The following is a 26,970-nucleotide window of genomic DNA, read 5'->3' on the forward strand; positions in this document are numbered from 1 at the left end:
CTCCCTATGCTGCTTGCAGCTGCAATGTGCACAAGATGGCGCCGGCAGCCTTTAAATAGTCCCTATGATGCTGGAAGGCCAGCCAATCACAGTAATGCCACACCAAAGATGGTGCCGGCATTACTGTTGCAGGCCAGCCCAGCATGTTCATTGGCTGCAAATAAAGCAGCAAACATGCTGGGCAGGTTACGTGAATATACCGAGGCGAATACCTAATTACTCACTGAATAACGAATACCGTACTATTCGTGCGTGTAACGAATAGTGCCGAATGTATTTGCAGCGCCCCAGGGTCCTGGTCGTTGCGGTAATATCGTTCTCCTTTAGGGGGAGTGATGTTATGTTTGGAGGCAATAAAGGAGATCTCTTTACCAGGTACCACAAACATACAACACATTTCATACTCCAGTCCACCAGGGGGAGCTATGCTTCTATTTATTAAGGCACTCTTCACACTTAGGTAAAACTGGTGGCCTGGATAGGAAGTTAGGCAGATGCTGACTGGGCTTTGCTCAGGAAGTTGCTAGCTGAGCTTCGGCTCAGGTAGTTGGTCCCCGACAGGTCTGGGATCCTGTCAGAGGCCTAGACAGAAGGTCACGGAGCTGCGCCTGCCCCACGTGCGGCAGTTCCTAAGAAAGGACACGAACAGAGAACTGTATTGTAGAGAGTGAGAAGAAGTCATAGCAAAAGGAGTGGAAACCAGAAGGAGTTGTGCTCTGCAGAGGCTGCCTTTCTCTGAGGCGCAGGATCCGGTAGCCGGAACACCGAGGGAGCAACAGTCCTTTATGCCTTGCTCCAGAGACCAGCAGGACAGCTAATTGCAAGTTACCCAGGAGGCAAGGTGGCACCCACGAGAGGCCGGGGCGTGCTAGAGTCCCTGTAAAAAGCCTCAGGCCACCACTCATATGGGTTGTCCTATCCATCTGGGGGACAGAGAGAGAGAGAGATATAACATCTAGAACATCTACTACAGTTGTGAGGACCTTATGAGAGGCTCAGCAATAAGGTACTAAAACAGCCAGGTGCCAGAGGAAGGCTACTGATTTCCACCTGGATAAGGGACTCTGGATTTGCCTCCAAACCGGCTGGACTCTGCCTGCCCTGTGGCCTGGTGCTCTGGACTGTGGATGCTGAAGCCTTTAGTAAAAGTAAAGAGACTGCAACCTTGTGTCCTCGGTCTTCACTGCGCCTCTCACCATCCACCATCTAGACACTGGGAAGCCCTAGGGACATACTTCACCTGTGGGAAGGTATACCATCTAGCTGTCATAATATCACCTGGTCGGAAGTCCAAAGCCTGGAGAGTTACATTAAGGCGGGGATAGTCCCTAGACACTTAAGAATCCCTCTAGCCCCAGGCTACAGATATAAAAGTGCTAATCTGTTAAGTAGATGGGAAAAAGAGGCAACAGATAGCTCTCTAAGATTAATGAGACTGCTTCTTGATGAGGAGAAGGTGATGCTCTGCAACCTGAATGAAAGCCTGAAGGAGCAGATTGAGGTCACCAAAAAGTTTTCAGCAGAGCCAGAGTTTGCAGCCAAAGAAATTGAACTGCAAAACACCATAGATAAATTTCAGTACCATCTAAAAGAAAGGAAACAGATTCTTTATTAGGGACTTACAGGAGTTTCGAGACAATAAGGAATATTTGGTATCAAGTTCGAAACCATTTAGACCTCAGGAGACAGATATATCTTCGTCAGAGGCTGAGTTTTCTGACCCGGAGACAAGATTTAAAAACATAAGGGGGAAAACCAGAGGGAGTGGAGTAGCACGCAGAGGTAGAGGAGCCGGTAGAGGATCACCAAAGGGTGAGCGTTTGTTAGATTCGGGCTACCCACTCAGGAACAGGTTCAATTCCTGGAACCCCATGTAAAAAGTCAGGTTATTAATCTGTCATCGAGACCCATGAGTGAGGAACAGATGGCAGTTTTGAGTAAGGGCATGTAATTTGTCCCCACCACCGATTTTGATAGCTTCGAAGCGATAAAGGACCTTAATCTTTTTGCTTGCCGGTTGAAGTGGAAGAAACACTTCACCATCGAGAATAAAAAATGTTGTACCGAACTAGGCATTGATGAAAATCTGCTTGGGGATGTGAGGTTTTTGTTTCATTTAGGTGACCCCAACCCAAATGATGTGGGAGAGGGATCCTTTACGGACTTAAAAAACAAAAGTAAACGGATGCCACCTATAACCAGTGACTTGGTTACAGTGGACTGTTATGATCTGGTGGTCTAGGAGCAGCATGAGAAGCACTCTGGAGAAGGTGGTACCTGTACTGACCGCAGACCCTGAACTTTGCAACGCAACTAGAAGCAGCCGTGGGATGTACCTAACACTCCCTAGACACCTTGACACAGCCTTAAGAACTAACTTCCCCTAAAGATAGAAACGGGAAAACTATCTTGCCTCAGAGAAAATCCCCAAAGGATAGACAGCCCCCCACAAATATTGACTGTGAGAGGAGAGGGAAATGACATACGCAGACTGAAATCAGGATTTAGCAAAGGAGGCCAATCTAGCTAAAAAGAAAGAATAGGACAGAGTACTATGCGGTCAGTATTAAAACACTAGAAAATATCCACCACAGAAAATAAAAATCTCCACATCTGACTAAAGACATGGAGGGTATATCTGCATCTCCAGAGACACAGCTTGGCTGCAAAAAATCCTTCACAGACAAAGCTGGACAAGACAAAACATGAAAATGCACTGAACTATAAGGTCCACAGCATGTAGACAGCAAAAACAAAGCCAGAACTTATCTTTGTTGAAATGAACAGCAAAACAGGAGAGACCAGGTATGGTTGTGAATCCTCCAAAAACAATGGACAACTGGCACTGACTAAAGGATCAAGCAAGACTAAATAGCCCAGTCCAAATTGCAATTAAGTGGACACACCTGATAAATGCTGCGATCCAAAGACAGCAGCACTACCACTCATAACCACCGGAGGGAGCCCAAGAGCAGAATTCAAAACAGTGGACGTTTTTGTAAATTTGCTCACTAGTGAGATTATGCAGCTCGAGAAGGGAAATAAGAGACATGCGCACAATCTGACGAAAGTAGACATGGTAAGTCTCTGTGAACTCGAGAAAGATCACGAGAGAGTCATAAAGCCCTCGGATAAAGGGGGGAATGTAGTGGTCATGGACGTTACTCAATACAAAGAGATGTGTTACTCTCTCTTGAACATGGACATGGGCTATGAGAGACTTGAGAGTAACCCTACAGACATTTACTACAGGGAGTTGAGGGATCTGGTAATGGGGGCCTTTCGGAATAAGGTGATAGATGCCAATGAGAGAGATTTTTTGATACCTTCACACCCAGTGGTGGCCACTTTTTATTGCCTACCCAAAGTCCATGAGGGCATTAATCCCCTGAAAGGGAGACCCATTGTCTCCGGAATCGATAGTTTGACACAAAATTTAGGCCTGTATGTTGACAGAATCTTGAGACCATTCGTCACATCCCTGAGTTCATATACACGGGACACGATAGACCTTCTCCTCAAACTTGACCAGATTGTATTGGATGATGACATGTGGTTATGCTCGATTGACGTTGAAGCGCTATACTCTTCAATCCCCCACGATAAAGGTATTATGGCTGTGGACTACTACCTGGGCACACGAGGACTCAAATACGGCGCTCATAATACATTTGTCATTTAGGCGCTTGAATTTTGCCTGACCAGGAATTACTTTCTTTTTGACAACAATTACTTCCACCAGCTCAGGGGCACCGCTATGCGGAGCCCCTGTGCTCCCTCGTATGCTAATTTGCTCCTGGGCTGGTGGGAGGAGAATGTCATCTCTGAGGACATTATGGACGCAGCAGAGAGCAACATTGTCTTGTGGCTGCGTTACATAGATGATATGTTTGTCATTTGGAGAGGGGATGAGGAAGGCTTCCGCAAGTTTGTTACAGGTCTGAACGAGAATGATCTGGGCTTGCGATTCACCTTTGAATCAAACGCCTGTAGGCTGCCATTCCTGGATGTGCTGATTGAAAGAGGGGAGGATGGTCAGCTAATCACGAGTACATACAGGAAGCCAACCGCGTCTAATTCCCTCCTGAGATGGGAGTCAAACCATCCATTCCCTCTCAGGAGAGGTATTCCCAAGGGCCAGTATTTGCAGATCCGAAGGAACTGCTCAGACCCATTGACATATAAGAAACAAGCGGATGATCTTCAAATGCGTTTTCATGAGCGTGGATATCCCGATAGCATCCTCAGAGAAGCTTACACCTCGGCGTTATCGAGAGATAGGAAAGACCTACTGATCCCAGTTGAAAAACGGGACAAGGGTAATGTGATTAGGTTCATCATAAAATACGCTAAAGGAGCAAGGGACCTCAGGGAGATTCTGCAGCGTCATTGGTCCATTTTACAGATGGATAATAATCTTAGAAATATTGTCACAACATCACCTCAAATCACTTTCAAGAAAGGACGCTCAATTAAAGACAGGGTAGTCCACAGCCATTTTACTCCCCCGCCTGGATGGGCTCACAACTCCACCTGGCTAGGTGGTCAAACTAAGGGCTGCTACAGATGCGGAAGTTGTAAATATTGTGGCTCTACTGGTCAAGTAAAAGAATTCATAAGCAACGTTACAGGAAAGAGCTTTGTTATACACCAGTTCATTAACTGTAAAACTAGGGGGGTGGTTTATAAGATGACCTGCGTCTGTGGTGTTGAGTATATAGGGAAGACCAGCTGAGAACTAAGAAGAAGGGTAGGAGAGCACCATAGGGACACCATCAACAAGAGGGACACCCCTGTAGCGAATCACATAAACAGACTAAATAATGGCGACCTGAGAGGAGTAAGGTTCATGGGGATCGATAAGATTGCCCAGCCACAAAGGGGAGGTGACTGGGACAGACGTATCTTACAAAGAGAGTGCATGTGGATCTTTCGGCTACAAACTCAGAGCCCAATGGGCCTTAATGAGCATCTTAACTTTTCTTCCTTCTTATAAGTATAGTTATCTAACAGGGACTCTAGAACCAGGGATAGCCATCGTTGAGTGGGGGCGCCTCTGCACAGGTTATTAGGGTGCCAACCTCCGCGATAGGCAGGGTTCTAACAGCTAGGGGGTAATAGGGTCAGTCTGTAGTGTTACCCTTTTCTATCCCTTCACGTTGGTATATGTTTCGGGGGGAGGGTCCATCGTGTCCCGTTTTGGTCTCTTTTGCCAGAATTCCTCCTCCCCTTTATTGGTTATATATCTCACGCTACTGTCTATTTTTGTAAGTAGAGTACACATAATTTCCTAAAAAGTCGTGCTGATCTCAATTTTGCGTGAGTACATCAAACTGAAATGAAGACATATTAAGGGCCGGTGTTCCTTGAGGTATAAAAAAAAAGTATGGACTTTGAAAATTTGTACATTTAGTCCTTTTGAAAGGACAGCATCTGTTGTTATGTACTAATTGGTACTCACTTAGATGTTTTGGTATTTTGGGGCGGATCGGATGGATCGGGCGCTCATTTGTATAATTGATACTCCGGCTCTGATCATGTGATTTCGGAATCGGATGTGGCGTTTACGGGCCAGGGCATTCCGGAGTGCATACCAGCAACCGGAAATGTTGTGAGCGTTCTTAAACACTCACCGCTTGCGGCCCAGTAACCGGATGCGGTGTGACGTAGGTAAACACATCACAGAGCGCACGTGCACCAGGAGCCGGTGATGACTCGCCGGCATCCGGAAGCATGCGGTATTGAGACACACATGGATGCTGTGTGACGTAGGTAAACACATCGCACAGCGCGCGTGCACCAGGAGCCGGAAATGATTTGCCAGCATCTGGAAGCACGCGATACCAAGACACACATGGAGTATATTTAAGGCAGGTAAAGACATTGGTGGTCTAGCAATGCTCGGACATGTTGCAGGACGTATGTCAATACTCCCCTGATGAATCTAAAGATGAAATGTGTCGGGAGACATAAGCTCTAGAAGGGATCAGTGGACGGAATTCCATGATTCATTACCAGATCCCGAACACTCTGAGAAGGCACTGCTTATAGACCCGGTCCCATGGATGAGTATAAACTATGATTCTTTAAAGGAATATACCCATGTATAACACTTACTGAACATATGCTGGTGTGTGCTGCTTTGTCTGGGAGGCATATATGTATTCTGGTGTAACTTGTGGGTTGGATATAATGAGACGGGGAATTGCCCTCTCTTATGTTTTGTTGAGCTTGCTGCTGTGTTGTAACACCATATGCAGTTAAGAGGATAACAGATATGTCCGCTGGTTACACTTGTACCAACTGAATGTATTAGACGGACTCTTGTTGGTCCAACCAGGTGGATTTTTGCTGTGGTTGACAAGTACGTATGGGGTTTATACTATGAGGAATATTGCCATGTCCATGAAAAGACATTTAATGATACCCCACTAAGGTTATAGGCGGTGGTAAGAGGGACCAAGCCCTAAAACAGAGCGGTCTCTGCAAACTGCCATACTCGTACACCTGCTCCCCTGGGGGTGATAGTATTGACAACCTTCAGGTTGAGGCATATGTGTGGTTTACAAATATTGTACTATTGATTTTTATCTGCATTTTTTGGTTGTGTTTTCTTTGTTTTTTTTTGAAGCACTGGCACCTTATGCACTTGTGGTCACTATTGAGATTTTAATTATTAGGATTAAAAGCTAAGTTTTATCATTAAATTCTTTAACCAGCTGCTAAGATTTAAGAATATACAGGTTATTTGGAGTACTGTCCTTGCTGATAAACCATAACATCACCTCAGCGGACCCTAAGCAGCGTCGGTCACCCTGGCCGAATACCATAGGTGGCGTCACAAACATTTCCCCTTTAAAGACCTTTCCCTTTTACACGAACGTCCCTAGGGCCACGGACCGGGTCAGCCACCCTGACATCCCCCTGAGAACCGAGGGACCCGGTACCGAGTTCCTCAAGCCCTTGGGGGCGCTCCAAATTTTGGCGTCACAGACAGGATCTACTTAAGCCTGAAAATCGGGTCATGTGCGCCTAAGAACTGTGCCAGAATTGTGCTTGAACTGTGATTTATTGAAGGACTGTGTATTGCAAAAGACCGCCCAAAAAAATTCTCGCCAAAACCGCCGCCATTACAGCGCCACGAGGAGCACAAGAGAAGAAGAAGAAGAAGAAGGGCGTACTAACATGGGAGGAGACTACCAAAGCGGCACCAGAAGTGACGACCGCCCCCTCCGACTACTGCTACGAGATGAAGACGTGCCCAGCAGCCAAGGAGGTCCGCCCCCTTATTTGCAATGGCGGGAACAAGGAGAAGGAGCCCCGCCCCCAGAAAATGGAGGAGCAGCATGCATGTGTGGCCACAGACCCCGGAGCAGAAATGGCGACCAGCGGGAACCTGAGCGACGACGAAGTGACCCAGGGTCATCCCAGGCGACCGGAGGCAAACCCGAACTCGCCGCTGCTGGAGGATCCGAACTTCTTGAAACCGCAGGTGGACTAGCTGAGCCACCAGCTCCTGGACACGGAGCTGACCGCTGTGAAGAAATGGAAGTCGGCCCTGTGCAGAAAGATCGCACTGGAAGAGTCGCGGTCCGGGCAGCAGCAGACTCCAGCGTCCTCATCAGTGGAGCAGACCGGCATCAATGGAACCACATCAGACGCAGGTACCGAAAGCGACCCTGTCCCACCGACCGATCCTGCTCTAGCAACCACTCTTCCCCAAGCTGCTGATTCCGCTTCAGTGACCTCTCCTCGCCCAGACTGTGACCAAACGCCAGCACCGGTGGCTCCCCACACCACTGACGGGACACCACTTCCGCTCCTAGCGACCGAGAGCGTACCGCTGGAAGTAAGCCCTGAGGGGGTGATCTTTTGCTGGGACACTCCGAGAGATGGGTTGAGCGGGTCCTATATTGCAGTCCTCACCTGGGAGGAGTATAAACAATGCCTGCTCTTACACTGGAAAGACTGTAAGGAGAAGGAGCAGAATGCCCAACGTAAAACACCGACAGATAAGACCAAACGCCATAAACCGCGTCCAGCAATGCGGGGGACAGTAATAGCCTTTCACTCGAAAAGGGGTTGGGGTTTCATTCAGGAGCCGGGACTGCAAACAGAAGTCTTTGTTACCAGCTATAACGTGGAAGCCCATTTCTGGGACGGTCACTCTAACCAAAACTTGTGCAGAGGGGATAATGTAACCTATACCCGCCACTGGAGTGAGCAAGGTTGGTACGCCAAGAACGTTAAACGATGTGCACCTGCAGTAGCGCCACCTGCTGCTACAACTGAGACTATCAGTGCTACCCCTCTAGTCTCTAAATCAACAGCTCCTCAAGCCAACACTACTACTACTGTGTGCATAATTACTACTACTGGACCTACCGCTGTGGCCAATGCTAAAGCTAACTTTCGTACTCAAGCTACACAAACTTTGATAGCAGCTAATGACTTGACAATACATGAGAAGCAAACCCATGACGTTTACTTGGAACCAGAAGAACATCCGGTCAACCACCTTTCCAGGCAAGGAAGTGTTTGATGCCGGCTGGTGCCTTGGAAATTGCTATAATATGATACCGCAAATTGGAACACTGATTGTACATAGTTCTTTAACTCTTTTGCTGCTTTAAACCCGTCCAGGGTTATTTTTTTAACCCCTTCCCGACCCATGACGCCACGTAGGCGTCATGAAAGTCGGTGCCAATCCGACCCATGACGCCTAAGTGGCGTCATGGAAAGATCGCGTCCCTGCAGATCGGGTGAAAGGGTTAACTCCCATTTCACCCGATCTGCAGGGACAGGTTGAGTGGTAGTTTAGCCCAGGGGGGGTGGCTTCACCCCCCCCGTGGCTACGATCGCTCTGATTGGCTGTTGAAAGTGAAACTGCCAATCAGAGCGATTTGTAATATTTCACCTATTATAACTGGTGAAATATTACAATCCAGCCATGGCCGATGCTGCAATATCATCGGCCATGGCTGGAAACACTAATGTGCCCCCACCCCACCCCACCGATCGCCCTCCCAGCCCCCCGATCTGTCCGGTACACTGCTCCGGCTCCCCTCTGTCCTGTGCTCCGCTCCCCCCGTGCTCTTGTCCGCTCCCCCCCATGCTCCAATCACCCCCCCGTGCTCCAACCACCCCCCCTGCACTCCGATCCACCCCCCCTGCAGTCCGATCCACCCCCCTGCAGTCCGATCCACCCCCCAATGCTCCAATGCACCCCCTGTGCTCCGTTCCACCCCTCCCGCGCTCCGATCCACCCCCCCATGCTCCGATCCCCCCCCCCATGCTCCCCCCCACCCCATCATACTTACCGATCCTGCCGGGGTCCATCCATCTTCTCCCTGGGCGCCGCCATCTTCCAAAATGGCGGGCGCATGCGCAGTGCGCACGCCGAATCTGCCGGCCGGCAGATTCGTTCCAAAGTGCATTTTGATCACTGAGATAGATTATATCTCAGTGATCAAAATAAAAAAAATAATAAATGACCCCCCCCTTTGTCACCCCCATAGGTAGGGACAATAAAAAAATAAAGAATTTTTTTTTCCCCACTAATGTTAGAATAGGGTTAGGGTTAGGGGTAGGGTTTGGGGTAGGGTTTGGGGTAGGGTTAGGGGTAGGGGTAGGGTTAGGGCAAGGGTTAGGGCTAGGGTTAGGGCTAGGGTTAGGGTTTTGGTATGTGCACACGTATTCTGGTCCTCTGCGGATTTTTCCGCTGCGGATTTGATAAATCCGCAGTGCTAAACCGCTGCAGATTTTTTGGCGGATTTACCGCGTTTTTTCTGCGCATTTCACTGCGGTTTTACAACTGCGATTTTCTATTTCAGCAGTTGTAAAACTGCTGCGGAATCCGCAGAAAGAAGTGACATGCTGCGGAATGTAAACCGCTGCGTTTCCGTGCAGTTTTTCCGCAGCATGTGTACAGCAATTTTTGTTTCCCATAGGTTTACATTGAACTGTAAACTCATGGGAAACTGCTGCGAATCCGCCCCGTTTTCCGCAGCGTGTGCACATACCTTTAGAATTAGGCTATGTGCACACTGTGCGGATTCAGCTGCGGATCCGCAGCAGTGTTCCATCAGGTTTACAGTACCATGGAAAACCAAATCCGCTGTGCCCATGGTGCGGAAAATACCGCGCGGAAATGCTGCGTTGTATTTTCCGCAGCATGTCAATTCTTTGTGCGGATTGCGCAGCGTTTTACACCTGTTCCTCAATAGGAATCCGCAGGTGAAATCCGCACAAAAAACACTGGAAATCCGCGGAAAATCCGCAGGTAAAACGCATTGCCTTTTACCCGCGGATTTTTCAAAAATGATGCTGAAAAATCTCACACGAATCCGCAACGTGGGCACATAGCCTTAGGGTTAGGGTTGGAATTAGGGTTGTGGTTAGGGGTGTGATTAGGGTTATGGCTACAGTTGGGATCAGGGTTAGGGTGTGTTGGGGTTAGTGTTGGAGGTAGAATTGAGGGGTTACCACTGTTTAGGCACATCAGGGGTCTCCAAACGCAACATGGCGCCACCATTGATTCCAGCCAATCTCGTATTCAAAAAGTCAAATGGTGCTCCCTCAATTCCGAGCCCCGACGTGTGCCCAAACAGTGGTTTACCCCCACATATGGGGTACCAGCATACTCAGGATAAACTGCGCAACAATTACTGGGGTCCAATTTCTCCTGTTACCCTTGTGAAAATAAAAAAATGCTTGCTAAAACATCATTTTTGAGGAAAGAAAAATGATTTTTTTATTTTCACGGCTCTGCATTGTAAACGTCTGTGAAGCACTTGGGGGTTCAAAGTGCTCATCACATATCTAGATAAGTTCCTTGGGGGGTCTAATTTCTAAAATGGGGTCACTTGTGGGGGGTTTCTACTGTTTAGGCACACCAGGGGCTCTGCAAACGCCACTTGATGCCCGCAGACCATTTCATCAAAGTCTGCATTTCAAAAGTCACTACTTCCCTTCTGAGCCCCGGCATGTGCCCAAACAGTAGTTTACCCCCACATATGGGGTATCACCGTACTCAGGAGAAACTGGACAACAAATATTGGGGTCAAATTTCTCCTGTTACCCTTGGGAAAATTAAAAAATTCTGGGCTAAATAATTATTTTTGAGGAAAGAAAACGTATTTATTATTTTCACGGCTCTGCATTATAAACTTCTGTGAAGCACTTGGGGGTTCAAAGTGCTCACCACACATCTAGATAAGTTCCTTTCGGGGTCTAGTTTCCAAAATGGGGTCACATATGGGGGGTTTCTACTGTTAAGCCACATCAGGGGCTCTGCAAACGCAACGTGACGCCCACAGAGCATTCCATCAAAGTCTGCATTTCAAAACGTCACTACTTCACTTCCGAGCCCTGGCATGTGCCCAAACAGTGGTGTACCCCCACATATGGGGTATCAGCGTACTCAGGAGAAACTGGACAACAACTTTTGGGGTCAAATTTCTCCTGTTACCCTTGGGAAAATAAAAAATTGCAGGCTAAAAGATCATTTTTGAGAAAATATATATTTTTTTTTCATGGCTCTGCGTTATAAACTTCTGTGAAGCATTTGGGGGTTCAAAGTCCTCACCACACATCTAGATTAGTTCCTTTGGGGGTCTAGTTTCCAAAATGGGGTAATTTCTGGGGGATCTCCAATGTTTAGGCACACAGGGGCTCTCCAAACGCGACATGGTGTTCGCTAATGATTGGAGCTAATTTTCCATTTAAAAAGCCAAATGGCGTGCCTTCCCTTCCGAGCCCTGCCGTGCGCCCAAACAGTGGTTTACCCCCACATATGGGGTATCAGCGTACTCAGGACAAACTGGACAACAACATTTGGGGTTCAATTTCTCCTATTACACTTGGCAAAATAGGAAATTCCAGGCTAAAAAATCATTTTTGAGGAAAGAAAAATTATTTTTTTATTTTCATGGCTCTGCGTTATAAACTTCTGTGAAGCACCTGGGGGTTTAAAGTGCTCAGTATGCATCTAGATAAGTTCCTTGGGGGGTCTAGTTTCCAAAATGGGGTCACTTGTGGGGAAGCTCCAATGTTTAGGCACACAGGGGCTCTCCAAACGCGACATGGTGTCCGCTAACAATTGGAGCTAATTTTCCATTCAAAAAGTCAAATGGCGCGCCTTCCCTTCCGAGCCCTGCCGAGTGCCCAAACAGTGGTTTACCCCCACATATGAGGTATCGTCGTACTCGGGAGAAATTGCCCAACAAATTTTATGATCCATTTTATCCTATTGCCCATGTGAAAATGAAAAAATTGAGGCGAAAAGAATTTTTTTGTGAAAAAAAAGTACTTTTTCATTTTTACAGATCAATTTGTGAAGCACCTGAGGGTTTAAAGTGCTCACTAGGCATCTAGATAAGATCCTTGTAGGGTCTAGTTTCCAAAATGGGGTCACTTGTGGGGGAGCGCCAATGTTTAGGCACACAGGGTCTCTCCAAACGCGACATGGTGTCCGCTAACGATGGAGATAATTTTTCATTCAAAAAGTCAAATGGCGCTCCTTCCCTTCCGAGCCTTACCATGTGCCCAAACAGTGGTTTACCCCCACATGTGAGGTATTGGTGTACTCAGGAGAAATTGCCCAACACATTTTAGGATCCATTTTATCCTGTTGCCCATGTGAAAATGAAAAAATTGAGACTAAAAGAATTTTTTTGTGAAAAAAAAGTACTTTTTCATTTTTACGGATCAATTTGTGAAGCACCTGGGGGTTCAAAGTGCTCACTATGCATCTAGATAAGTTCCTTTGGGCGTCTAGTTTCCAAAATGGGGTCACTTGTGGGGGAGCTCCAATTTTTAGGCACACGGGGGCTCTCCAAACGTGACATGGTGTCCGCTAAAGTGTGGAGCCAATTTTTCATTCAAAAAGTCAAATGGCGCTCCTTCCCTTCCAAGCCCTGCCGTGCGCCCAAACAGTGGTTTACCCCCACATGTGAGGTATCAGCGTACTCAGGGCAAATTGGACAACAACTTTCTTGGTTCAGTTTCTCCTTTTACCATTGGGAAAATAAAAAAATTGTTGCTAAAAGATAATTTTTGTGACTAAAAAGTTAAATGTTCATTTTTTCCTTCCATGTTGCTTCTGCTGCTGTGAAGCACCTGAAGGGTTAATAAACTTCTTGAATGTGGTTTTGAGTACCTTGAGGGGTGCAGTTTTTAGAATGGTGTCACTTTTGGGTATTTTCAGCCATATAGACCCCTCAAACTGACTTCAAATGTGAGGTGGTCCCTAAAAAAAATGGTTTTGTAAATTTCGTTGTAAAAATGAGAAATCGCTGGTCAAATTTTAACCCTTATAACTTCCTAGCAAAAAAAAATTTTGTTTCCAAAATTGTGCTGATGTAAAGTATGCATGTGGGAAATGTTATTTATTAACTATTTTGTGTCACATAACTCTCTGGTTTAACAGAATAAAAATTCAAAATGTGAAAATTGCGAAATTTTCAAAATTTTCGCTAAATTTCCATTTTTATCACAAATAAACGCATAATTTATTGACCTAAATTTACCACTAACATGAAGCCCAATATGTCACGAAAAAACAATCTCAGAACCGCTAGGATCCGTTGAAGCGTTCCTGAGTTATTACCTCATAAAGGGACACGGGTCAGAATTGCAAAAAACGGCAAGGTCTTTAAGGTCAAAATAGGCTGGGTCATGAAGGGGTTAAAGGGGTCTTCAGTTCCAGGAGGATCCCAAGAGTTTGCACGAGTTTGCACAAGTTACGTTCCATTCAAAGAACACTTGAATCATGGACAGTGAATGATTCACAAACTGTTCTGTAAATAGTTTGCACCTTCTTAAAGGTGCTTCCTACTGTTTTTACAATGGAGGCTTTTACAGAGACTGCCTTCAACAGAGACTGCTACTAATCATGTTGTAAGAATTGCTTTGTTTTTCAGACCTGAAGAAAAACCTCTTGGTGTGGCAGAATTCCGGGTCAGGATACACATCTTGTAGCCCGCCCAACCCAACGTTGGGGGTTCATAACGGGTCCCTCGCATCGTTCCTGCTGTTATAATGTTATTATTGACTTGTGTATTGATTATTTTGCACTACCTCAGAAAAGACCGCGTCAGTGTCCGCTCTCCGTGCAGCACAGCTGGGAGGTCGCCCTGTGATCTGCCTGTACCTGAAAAAGGAAATAAAGCTGCTAGAATGCCCCAGCGGATCACCTGACCTGAATCCAAAGGAAACTGAATAGAAGGAGCCCACGGAACCTTCAGGATTTGAAGAGTGTTTGTGTGGAATAATGGGCCAAAATCACACCTGAGCAATTCATGCAACTAGTTTCTCCATACAGAAGACATCACAACAAAGGCTTTGTATGAAGAATTAAATACATTTCATGAACCATCCCTGACGAAGAAGACCACGATCTTCGAAACGCGTAGGAACTGGTCCTTACAGCATTGCTTACTTTGGATGGTCACGTGACTATCTACGTCAAGGGTGTCAAACTGCATTCCTCAAGGGCTGCAAACAGGTCATGTTTTCAGGATTTCCTTGCATTGCACACATGATAATTTAATCACCTGCAGAGAATGATTCCAGCACCTTGTGCAATCCTAAGGAAATCTTGAAAACACGCATGGTTTGAGGCCCTCGAGGATTGCAGTTTGACGCCCCTGATCTACGTCACGCAAGGTCCTGTTCGGCGTCTGCAGCACCACAGGCTTCGAGCGTGTACCGGCTCTTGTCACGCACCACTAGTGAGGACGTTTAGGAGGTTCATGTCACCAGCCAGGACTGCACTCCGGAAGAGATTTCCTTCCCTTTCTTACCTCGGACTCCATCTGGACATCATTCGAAACTGCACCTCCATTTTTTGAGCCTGATATTATCGCCTACTATTAAGGTAACCGCTAGCACTATGCACTTTATTTAATTGAACTGCTGACAACTTTGCGGTACTTGGACTACTTGGCTCACATTCTCAGAATCTGGTGGACTACTGTATATGTATAGTTATTATACTCATGTGCGGATTGGGTTTTATGAGGGTGGATTTTTGCTATTTATTTTATGTTATTTCTATTAAATATGGGTAGTTTCTATTGAATATAGGTAGTTTTGTTACCAAAAGGTGGAGATTATATGCATAGCGCAAACAAACATAGTGTTTTTAACCCCTTTACCCCCAAGGGTGGTTTGCACGTTAATGACCAGGCCATTTTTTTACAATTCTGACCACTGTCCCTTTATGAGGTTATAACTCTGGAATACTTCAACGGATCTTGGCGATTCTGACACTGTTTTCTCAAGACATATTGTACTTCATGATAGTGATAACATTTCTTTGATATTACCTGCGTTTATTTGTGAAAAAAATGGAAATTTGGCAAAAATTTAGAAAATTTTGCAATTTTCCAACTTTGAATTTTTATGCAATTAAATCACAGAGATATGTCACACAAAATACTTAATAAGTAACATTTCCCACATGTCTACTTTAAATGAGCACAATTTTTGAACCAAAATTTTTTTTGTTAGGGAGTTATAAGGGTTAAAAGTTGACCAGCAATTTCTCATTTTTACAACACCAATATTTTTTAGGGACCACATCACATTTGAAGTCATTTTGAGGGGTCTATATGATAGAAAATAACCAAGTGTGACACCATTCTAAAAACTGCACCCCTCAAGGTGCTCAAAACCACATTCAAGAAGGGTTACTTCAGGTGTTTTACAGAAATTTTTGGAATGTTTAAATAAAAATTAACATTTAACTTTTTTTCACAAAAAATTTACTTCAGCTACAATTTGTTTTATTTTACCAAGGGTAACAGGAGAAAATGGACCCCAAAAGTTGTTGTACAATTTGTCCTGAGTATGCTGATACCCGATATGTGGGGGTAAACGACTGTTTGGGCGCATGGCAGAGCTCGGAAGGGAAGGAGCGCCATTTGACTTTTCAATGCAAAATTGACTGGAATTTAGATGGGACACCATGTCGCGTTTGGAGAGCCCCTGATGTACCTAAACATTAAAACCCCCCACAAGTGACACCATTTTGGAAAGTAGACCCCCTAAGGAACTTATTTAGATGTGTTTTGAGAGCTTTGAACCCCCCAAGTGTTTCACTACAGTTTATAACACAGAGCCGTGAAAATAAAAATTCTTTTTTTTCACAAAAATGATTTTTTAGCCCCCAGTTTTGTATTTTAACAAGGGTAACAAAATAAATTGGACCCCAAAAGTTGTTGTACAATTTGTCCTGAGTATGCTGATACCCCATATGTGGGGGGGAACCACTGTTTGGGCGCATGGCAGAGCTCGGAGGGAAGGAGCGCCATTTAAAATGCAGACTTAGATGGATTGGTCTGCAGGCATCACATTGCATTTGCAGAGCCCCTGATGTACCCAAACAGTAGAAACCTCCACAAGTGACCCCATATTGGAAACTAGACCTCCCAAGGAACTTATCTAGATGTGTTGTGAGAACTTTGAACCCCCAAGTCTTTCACTACAGTTTATAATGCAGAGCCGTGAAAATAAAAATTCTTTTTTTTTTCACAAAAATGATTTTTAGCCCCCAGTTTTGTATTTTCACAAGGGTAACAGGATAAATTGGACCCCTAAAGTTGTTGTCCAATTTGTCCTGAGTACGCTGATACTCCATATGTACGAGAGAACCACTGTTTAGGCGCATAGCAGAGCTCGGAAGGGAAGGAGCACCATTTGGAATGCAGACTTAGATGGATTGGTCTGCAGGCGTCACATTGCATTTGCAGAGCCCCTCATGTACCCAAATAGTAGAAACCTAACACAAGTGACCCCATATTGGAAACTAGACCTCCCAAGGAACTTATCTAGATGTGTTGTGAGAACTTTGAACCCCCAAGTGTTTCACTACAGTTTACAACGCAGAGCCGTGAAAATAAAAAATCTTTTTATTCCCACAAAAATGATTTTTAGCCCCCCAAATTTTTATTTTCCTAAGGGTAACAAGAGAACTTGGACCCCAAAAGTTGTTGTCCAATTTGTCCCGAGTACGCTGATGTTGGGGTTAACCCCTGTTTGGGCGCACGGGAGAGCTCGGAAGGGAAGGAGCACTGTTTTACTTTTTCAACGCAGAATTGGCTGGAATTGAGATCGGACACCATGTCGCGTTTGGAGAGCCCCTGATGTGCCTAAACAGTGGAAACCCCCAATTCTAACTGAAACCCTAGTCCAAACATACCCCTAACCCTAATCCCAACAGTAGCCCTAACCACACCCCTAACCCTGACACATCCCTAACTCTAATCCCAACCCTAATCCCAACCGTAAATGTAATCCAAACCCTAACTTTAGCCCCAACCCTAACCTTAACTTTAGCCCCAACCCTAACCCTAACTTTAGCCCCAACCCTAACTTTAGCCCCAACCCTAACCCTAACTTTATCCCCAACCCTAACCCTAACTTTAGCCCCAACCCTAACCCTGACTTTAGCTCCAACCCTAGCCCCAACCCTAACCCTAGGCCTAACCCTAACCCTAGCCCTAACCCTAACTCTAGCCCTAACGGGAAAATGGAAATAAATACATTTTTTTTAATTTTATTATTTTTGCCTAACTAAGGGGGTGATGAAGGGGTGTTTGATGTACTTTTATAGCGTTTTTTATCGCGGATTTTTATGATTGGCAGCTGTCACACACTTATTGACGCTTTTTATAGCAAAAAAGTTTTTGCGTCTCCACATTTTGAGACCTATAATTTTTCCATATTTTGGTCCATAGAGTCATGTGAGGTCTTGTTTTTTGCGGGACGAGTTGACGTTTTTATTGGTAACATTTTCTGACACGTGACAGTTTTTGATCGATTTTTATTCCAATTTTTGTGAGGCAGAATGACCAAAAACCAGCTATTCATGAATTTCTTTTGGGGGAGGCGTTTATATCGTTCCGCATTTGGTAAAATGGATAAAGCAGTTTTATTCTTTGGGTCAGTACGATTACAGCGATATCTCATTTATATCATTTTTTTATGTTTTGGCACTTTTATAAGATAAAAACTATTATAAAAAAATAATTATTTTGGCATCGCTTTATTCTCAGGACTATAACTTTTTCATTTTTTTGCTGATGATGCTGTATGGTGGCTCGTTTTTTGTGGGACAAGATGACATTTTCAGCGGTACCATGGTTATTTATATCTGTGTTTTTGATTGTGTGCTATTTCACTTTTTGTTCGGCAGTATGATAATAATGGGTTGTTTTTTGCCTCGTTTTTTTTTTTTCCTTACGGTGTTTACTGAAGGGGTTAACTAGTGGGATAGTTTTATAGGTTGGGTCGTTACGGAAGCAGCGATACTAAATATGTGTACTTTTATTGTTTTTTTTTTCATTTAGATAAAGAAATGTATTTATGGGAATAATATATATTTTTTTTCTTTATTTAGGATTTTTTTTTTTTTTTACACATGTGGAACTTTTTTTTTTACTTTGTCCCGGGGGGGGGGGGGGGGGGACATCACAGATCGCTGATCTGACAGTTTGCACAGCACTCTGTCAGATCAGCGATCTGACTTACAGCACTGCAGGCTTACCAAGCGCCTGTTCTGAGCAAGCACTTGGTAAGCCACCTCCATCCCTGCAGGACCCGGATGCCGCGGCCATTTTGGATCCGGGCCTGCTGCAGGGAGGAGAGGTAAGAGACCCTCGCAGCAACGCGATCACATCGCATTGCTCCGGGGGTCTCAGGGAAGCCCGCAGGGAGCCCCCTCCCTGCGCAATGCTTCCCTGTACCGCCGGTACACTGCGATCTTGTTTGATCGCGGTGTGTCGGGGGTTAATGTGCCGGATGTCAGCTGTGATAGTCAGCTGACACCCGTCTGCGATCGGCCGCGCTCACGCTGCATTTTTCTCCCAATATCGCCACTTTTTACGCCAACCGCTACATATCTTAATTAGATTAGAATTGTGTTTTATATAGTTGATAGTATGTAACCGGTATCATAAAGTTAGATAGTCTGATATGATGTACTAAGAAGATGCAGTGAGCCCGTGGGGGTTGATAGGCTGTTCTGCATTTGAAAAGTAAACCCGTGGGGGTTGGTTAAAATTTTGCACTTAGAAGAGTGTCATGATCCCAATGGCAGGGGATCACCAAAGGACAAGCACAGATACAAACAAGCTCTAGGGCGATGGAACCTGAGCTGACCGCGACCCTGAACCTAACACACAAATAAAAGTAGCCGGGGAACGTGCCTACGATGATCCTAGACGTCTCGCTCCAGCCGAAGATCTAACTTTCCCTATTAGTAGAAACACAGACCTCTCTTGCCTCCAGAGAAATCCCCCACAGAAATAGCAGCCCCCCACATATAATGACGGTGAAATGAGAGGAAAGCACATACGCAGTATGAAAACAGTTTCAGCAAAATGAGGCCCGCTAAAGCTAGATAGCAGAGGATACAAAAGTGAACTGCGCGGTCAGCGAAAAACCCTTCAAAAAACCATCCTGAAATTACTTGAACTCATGTGCCAACTCATGGTACATGAGGAGCAATTTCAGCCCACTAGAGCAACCAGCAGCAAGAATCACATATCTGCAGGCTGGACTAAAAACCAAATAAAGCAAAACACCAAAACAGGAAAATCCAAACTTAGCTTGACCAGAAGGTTCTAGGAGCAGGGAGCAGAGGTAACAAGACACACTGGATACATTGATAACCGGCGAGGAAATGCCAGCAAGGCCAGGTTAAATAGGAAACTCCCATATGCTGATGGAACAGGTGGAACCCAGAAACCCAGGAAAGACAAGTCACCCAGTACCATCAGTAACCACCAGAGGGAGCCCAAAAACAGAACTCACAACAGTACCCCCCCCTTGAGGAGGGGTCACCGAACCCTCACGAGAACCACCAGGGCGACCAGGATGAGCCCTATGAAAAGCGCGAACCAAATCATCAGCATGAACATCCGAGGCAACCACCCAAGAATTATCCTCCTGACCATAACCCTTCCACTTGACCAAATACTGGAGTTTCCGTCTGGAAACACGAGAATCCAAGATCTTCTCCACAACATACTCCAATTCTCCCTCCACCAGCACTGGAGCAGGAGGCTCAAGCGAAGGAACAACAGGTACCTCATACTTCCGCAACAACGACCGATGGAACACATTATGAATAGCAAACGATGCCGGGAGATCCAAACGAAACGACACAGGGTTAAGAATTTCCAAAATCCTATAGGGACCGATGAACCGAGGCTTGAACTTAGGAGAAGAGACCTTCATAGGAACAAAACGAGAAGACAACCACACCAAGTCACCAACAAGAAGTCGAGGACCCACGCGGCGACGGCGATTAGCAAACTGCTGAGCCTTCTCCTGGGACAACTACAAATTGTCCACCACATGACTCCAAATCCGGTGCAACCTATCCACCACCATGTCCACTCCAGGACAATCAGAAGGTTCCACCTGACCAGAGGAAAAACGAGGATGAAACCCCGAATTACAAAAGAAAGGAGAAACCAAAGTAGCAGAACTAGCCCGATTATTAAGGGCAAACTCGGCCAGCGGCAAAAAGGTAACCCAGTCATCCTGATCAGCAGAAACAAAACACCTTAAATAAGTTTCCAAGGTCTGATTAGTTCGTTCAGTCTGGCCATTCGTCTGAGGATGGAATGCAGACGAAAAGGACAAATCAATGCCCATCTTAGCACAGAACGTCCGCCAAAATCTAGACACAAACTGGGATCCCCTGTCAGAAACGATGTTCTCAGGAATCCCATGCAAACGAACCACATTCTGAAAAAACAGAGGGACCAACTCAGAGGAGGAAGGCAACTTAGGCAAGGGTACCAGATGAACCATTTTAGAAAAGCGATCACACACAACCCAGATGACGGACATTTTTTGAGAGACAGGGAGATCCGAAATAAAGTCCATTGAAATGTGCGTCCAAGGCCTCTTCGGGATAGGCAAAGGTGACAACAATCCACTGGCCCGAGAACAGCAAGGCTTAGCCCGAGCACAAACCTCACAAGACTGCACAAAAGAACGCACATCCCTCGACAAGGAAGGCCACCAAAAAGACCTGGCCACCAAGTCTCTAGTACCAAATATTCCAGGATGACCTGCCAACGCAGAAGAATGGACCTCGGAGATGACTCTACTGGTCCAATTATCTGGAACAAACAGTCTCTCAGGCGGACAACGATCAGGTTTACCCGCCTGAAACTCCTGCAAAGCACGTCGCAAGTCTGGGGAGACAGCAGACAAAATCACCCCATCCCTAAGGATACCAGAGGGCTCAGAATTTCCAAGGGAGTCAGGCACAAAACTCCTAGAAAGAGCATCCGCCTTCACATTCTTTGAACCTGGCAGGTATGAAACCACAAAATTGAAACGAGAGAAAAACAGTGACCAACGAGCCTGTCTAGGATTCAGACGCCTGGCAGACTCAAGGTAAATCAAATTTTTGTGATCAGTCAAGACCACCACACGATGTCTAGCACCCTCTAGCCAATGACGCCACTCCTCAAATGCCCACTTCATGGCCAAAAGTTCCCGATTACCAACATCATAATTCCGCTCAGCCGGCGAAAACTTTCTAGAAAAAAACGCGCATGGCTTCATCACTGAGCCATCGGAGCTTCTCTGTGACAAAACCGCCCCCGCTCCAATCTCGGAAGCATCAACCTCAACCTGAAAAGGGAGCGAAACATCTGGCTGACGCAACACAGGAGCAGAAGAAAACCGGCGCTTAAGTTCCTGAAAGGCCTCCACAGCCGCAGGAGACCAATTAGCAACATCAGCACCCTTTTTAGTCAAATCCGTCAAAGGCTTAACAACACTAGAAAAATTAGTTATAAAACGACGATAGAAATTAGCAAAGCCCAAGAACTTCTGTAGACTCTTAAGAGATGTAGGCTGCGTCCAGTCACAAATAGCCTGAACCTTGACGGGATCCATCTCAATAGTAGAAGGGGAAAAAATATACCCCAAGAAAGAAATCTTCTGGACTCCAAAGAGACACTTTGAGCCTTTTACAAACAAGGAATTGGCCCGCAGGACCTGAAACACCTTCCTGACCTGCTGAACATGAGACTCCCAGTCATCAGAAAAAAACAAAATATCATCCAAATACACAATCATAAATTTATCCAGATATTCACGGAAAATATCGTGCATAAAGGACTGGAAGACTGAAGGAGCATTAGAAAGTCCAAAAGGCATTACCAAATACTCAAAATGGCCCTCAGGCGTATTAAATGCGGTTTTCCACTCATCACCTTGCTTTATTCGTATAAGATTATACGCACCCCGAAGATCAATCTTAGTGAACCATTTAGCCCCCTTAATGCGAGCAAACAAATCAGTCAACAATGGCAAAGGATACTGATATTTTACGGTAATCTTATTCAAAAGACGATAATCTATACAAGGCCTCAAGGAACCATCTTTTTTGGCCACGAAAAAAAAACCTGCTCACAAAGGGGACAAAGATGGACGAATATGTCCCTTTTCCAAGGACTCCTTAACATAATCCCGCATAGCAGTATGCTCTGGCACTGACAGATTGAACAAACGACCTTTAGGAAATTTACTGCCTGGAATTAAATTTATAGCACAATCGCAATCCCTGTGAGGAGGAAGCGAACTGAGCTTAGGCTCCTCAAAAACATCCCGATAGTCAGACAAAAACACAGGAATCTCAGAAGGAGTAGATGAAGCGATAGAAATCGGAGGTGCATCATCATGAACCCCCTGACAACCCCAGCTTAACACAGACATTTTTTTCCAGTCAAGGACTGGATTATGAGTTTGTAACCATGGCAGACCAAGTACTAGAACATCATACAAATTATACAGTACCAGGAAGCGAATCACCTCCTGATGAACAGGAGTCATACGCATGGTCACTTGTGTCCAGTACTGAGGTTTATTCATAGCCAAAGGTGTAGAGTCAATTCCCTTCAAAGGAATAGGGACTTCCAGAGGCTCCAGACTAAACCCACAGCGATTGGCAAATGACCAATCCATAAGACTCAGGGCAGCGCCTGAATCCACATAGGCATCGACGGAAATGGATGATAATGAACAAATCAGAGTCACAGACAGAATGAACTTAGACTGTAAAGTACTAATGGCAACAGACTTATCAACCTTTTTTGTGCGTTTAGAGCATGCTGATATAACATGAGCTGAATCACCACAATAAAAGCACAACCCTTTTTTCCGCCTATACTTTTGCCGTTCACTTCTGGACTGAATTCTATCACATTGCATTATCTCAGGTGACGGTTCAGACGACACCGCCAAATGATGCACAGGTTTGCGCTCCCGTAAACGCCGATCAATCTGAACAGCCATAGTCATAGACTCATTCAGACCAGCAGGCGCAGGGAACCCCACCATAACATCTTTAATGGCCTCAGAAAGGCCATCTCTGAACTTTGCAGCCAGAGCGCACTCATTCCACTGAGTAAGCACCGACCACTTCCGAAATTTTTGACAATAAATTTCTGCTTCATCTTGCCCCTGAGAGAGGGCCAACAAAGCTTTTTCAGCCTGAATCTCTTGGTTAGGTTCCTCATAGAGCAAACCCAATGCCAGAAAAAACGCATCCGCATTAAGCAACGCAGGGTCCCCTGGTGCCAATGCAAATGCCCAATCCTGAGGGTCACCCCGCAGGAAAGATATAATTATCTTGACTTGCTGAGCAGGGTCTCCAGAGGAGCGAGATTTCAGAGAAAGAAACAACTTGCAATTGTTCCTAAAATTCAGAAAACGAGATCTATCTCCAGAAAAAAACTCTGGGACAGGAATTCTAGGTTCAGACATAGGAGCATGTACAACAAAATCCTGTATATTTTGAACCTTAGTGGCAAGATTATTCAGGCTGGAAGCCAAACTCTGGACGTCCATGATAAACAGCTGGGATCAGAGCCATTCAAAGATTAAGAGGAGGAGGAAGTAGCCAGGCTGCAATAAGGCTAGGCAGCAAACTCTGAGGGAAAGAGAAGGAAAAAAAAAAAAAAAACTTCCTCAGACTACTTATCCTCCTACTTCAGCCAATACAATTAACACTTTGTGGGCCGGTTATACTGTCATGATCCCAATGGCAGGGGATCACCAAAGGACAAGCACAGATACAAACAAGCTCTAGGGCGATGGAACCTGAGCTGACCGCGACCCTGAACCTAACACACAAATAAAAGTAGCCGGGGAACGTGCCTACGATGATCCTAGACGTCTCGCTCCAGCCGAAGATCTAACTTTCCCTATTAGTAGAAACACAGACCTCTCTTGCCTCCAGAGAAATCCCCCACAGAAATAGCAGCCCCCCACATATAATGACGGTGAAATGAGAGGAAAGCACATACGCAGTATGAAAACAGTTTCAGCAAAATGAGGCCCGCTAAAGCTAGATAGCAGAGGATACAAAAGTGAACTGCGCGGTCAGCGAAAAACCCTTCAAAAACCATCCTGAAATTACTTGAACTCATGTGCCAACTCATGGTACATGAGGAGCAATTTCAGCCCACTAGAGCAACCAGCAGCAAGAATCACATATCTGCAGGCTGGACTAAAAACCAAATAAAGCAAAACACCAAAACAGGAAAATCCAAACTTAGCTTGACCAGAAGGTTCTAGGAGCAGGGAGCAGAGGTAACAAGACACACTGGATACATTGATAACCGGCGAGGAAATGCCAGCAAGGCCAGGTTAAATAGGAAACTCCCATATGCTGATGGAACAGGTGGAACCCAGAAACCCAGGAAAGACAAGTCACCCAGTACCATCAGTAACCACCAGAGGGAGCCCAAAAACAGAACTCACAACAGAAGAGAATAATTGTTTTGCACTTATAGAAGAATAACAGTAACAAAATGTTGAGTAGCACTTTAAAGTTTTTGAGATAGTATATCTGTACGGGTAATTGTGTTTCATAGCTAGTTAATAACTGTTTTCTACTTGACTTAAAGTCGCGCGCAAGATGTAAATATGTTCTTGTTTGCAACGTTCGAGTCCTCACCTCCCATAAAGGGAAGCAACAGATAAATAAACTTGTTTCAAAAATTGAATGTATTTTTGCTAATGTATTGGTGTTTTCTTTTCCCAGTCCCGGAGTACTGGATTTAACGGGGGGGGTGGGGAGTGCAGCACCCCGGGGTCCTGGTCGTTGCAGTAATATCATTCTCCTCTAGGGGGAAGTGATGTTATGTTTGGAGGCAATAAAGGAGATCTCTTTACCAGGTACCACAAACATACAACACATTTCATACTCCAGTCCACCAGGGGGAGCTATGCTTCTATTTATTAGGGCACTCTTCACACTTAGGTAAAACTGTTGGCCTGGATAGGAAGTTAGGCAGATGCTGACTGGGCTTCGCTCAGGCAGTTGCTAGCTGAGCTTCGGCTCAGGTAGTTGGTCCCTGACAGGTGTGGGATCCTGTCAGAGGCCTAGACAGAAGGTCACAGAGCTGCGCCAGCCCCACGTGCGGCAGTTCCTAAGGAAGGACATGAACAGAGAACTGTATTGTAGAGAGTGAGAAGAAGTCATAGCAAAAGGAGTGGAAACCAAAAGGAGTTCTGCCCTGCACAGGCTGCCTCATTCTGAGGCGCAGGATCCGGTAGCCGGAACACCGAGAGAGCAACAGTCCTTTATGCCTTGCTCCAGAGACTGGCAGGACAGCTAATTGCAAGTTACTGATCCGCCCCATACCCAGGAGGCAAGGTGGCACCCACGAGAGGCCGGGGGCATGCTAGAGTCCCTGTATAAAGCCTCAGGCTACCAGTCATACGGGTTGTCCTATCCATCAGGGGGACAGAGAGAGACATAACATCTAGAACATCTACAACAGTTGTGAGGACCTTATGAGAGGCTCAGCAATAAGGTACTACAACACCCAGGTGCTATAGGAAGGCTACTCATTTCCACCTGGATAAGGGGACTCTGGATTTGCCTCCAACCCGGCCGGACTCTGCCTGACCTGTGGTCTGGTGCTCTAGACTGTGGATGCTGAAGCCTTCAGTAAAAGGTAAAGAGACTGCAACCTTGTGTCCTCGTTCTTCACTGCGCCTCTCACCGTCCACCATCTACACACTGGGAAGCCCTGGGGACATACTTCACCTGTGGGAAGGTATACCATCTAGCTGCCATAACATCACCCCAGCTGACCCCTAAGCAGCGTCGGTCACCCTGATCGAATACCACAGGTGGCGTCACGAACATTTCCCCTTTAAAGACCTTTCCCTTTTACACGGACATCTCTAGGGCCACAGACCGGGTCACCCACCATGACATCCCCCTGAGAACCGAAGGACCCGGTACCGAGTTCCCCTAGCCCTTGGGGGCGCTCTATATTCATTGATCGCTAATAATTTTCTGAGTACAGATAATGTAATAGATGCCACCCGCAGTCCTATGTAAAACCACAGATAACACAGTGATAACTCTGAGTACAGGTAATGAAGTAGATGTTACATGCAGTCCTATGTAACACCTCAGATAAAAGTGATAACTTTTTAAGTTGTAAGAGAGTTATCAGTGTATTATCTATGGTGTTACATAGGATTGCAGATGACATCTACTACATTATCTGTACTCATAGAGTTAAGACTCGATATTTATAGTTTATTTGGGTGGTTGGGGGAGACGATGCGACGCAGCTGATGTCAAGTGGTGTGATGACATCACTGCATCGCAACATCCAATGCCCACTGCTGTACCATAAGATGAGACAGTGAATGGGAGTCTGGATTAGATGAGTATAAGCTTTTTTTTCTTATTTTAGTTGGCCACAGAATGGGTGACTGGAGGGACATCATATTATTTGGGGGTCGGTGGTGGACATTACACTGGAGCTGTGGGGACGTAATAATATATGAGGGGCTGTGAGGGACATTATACTGTATAGGGAGCTGTGGTAGACATCATATTGTGTAGGGTGCTGTGGGGGACAGTATACTGTATCAGTGACTGGGGAGTCATAATACTTTATGGGGAAA

This window comes from Ranitomeya imitator, chromosome 2 (genome assembly GCF_032444005.1).
Source record: "Ranitomeya imitator isolate aRanImi1 chromosome 2, aRanImi1.pri, whole genome shotgun sequence".
Classification (NCBI taxonomy): Eukaryota; Metazoa; Chordata; class Amphibia; order Anura; family Dendrobatidae; genus Ranitomeya; species Ranitomeya imitator.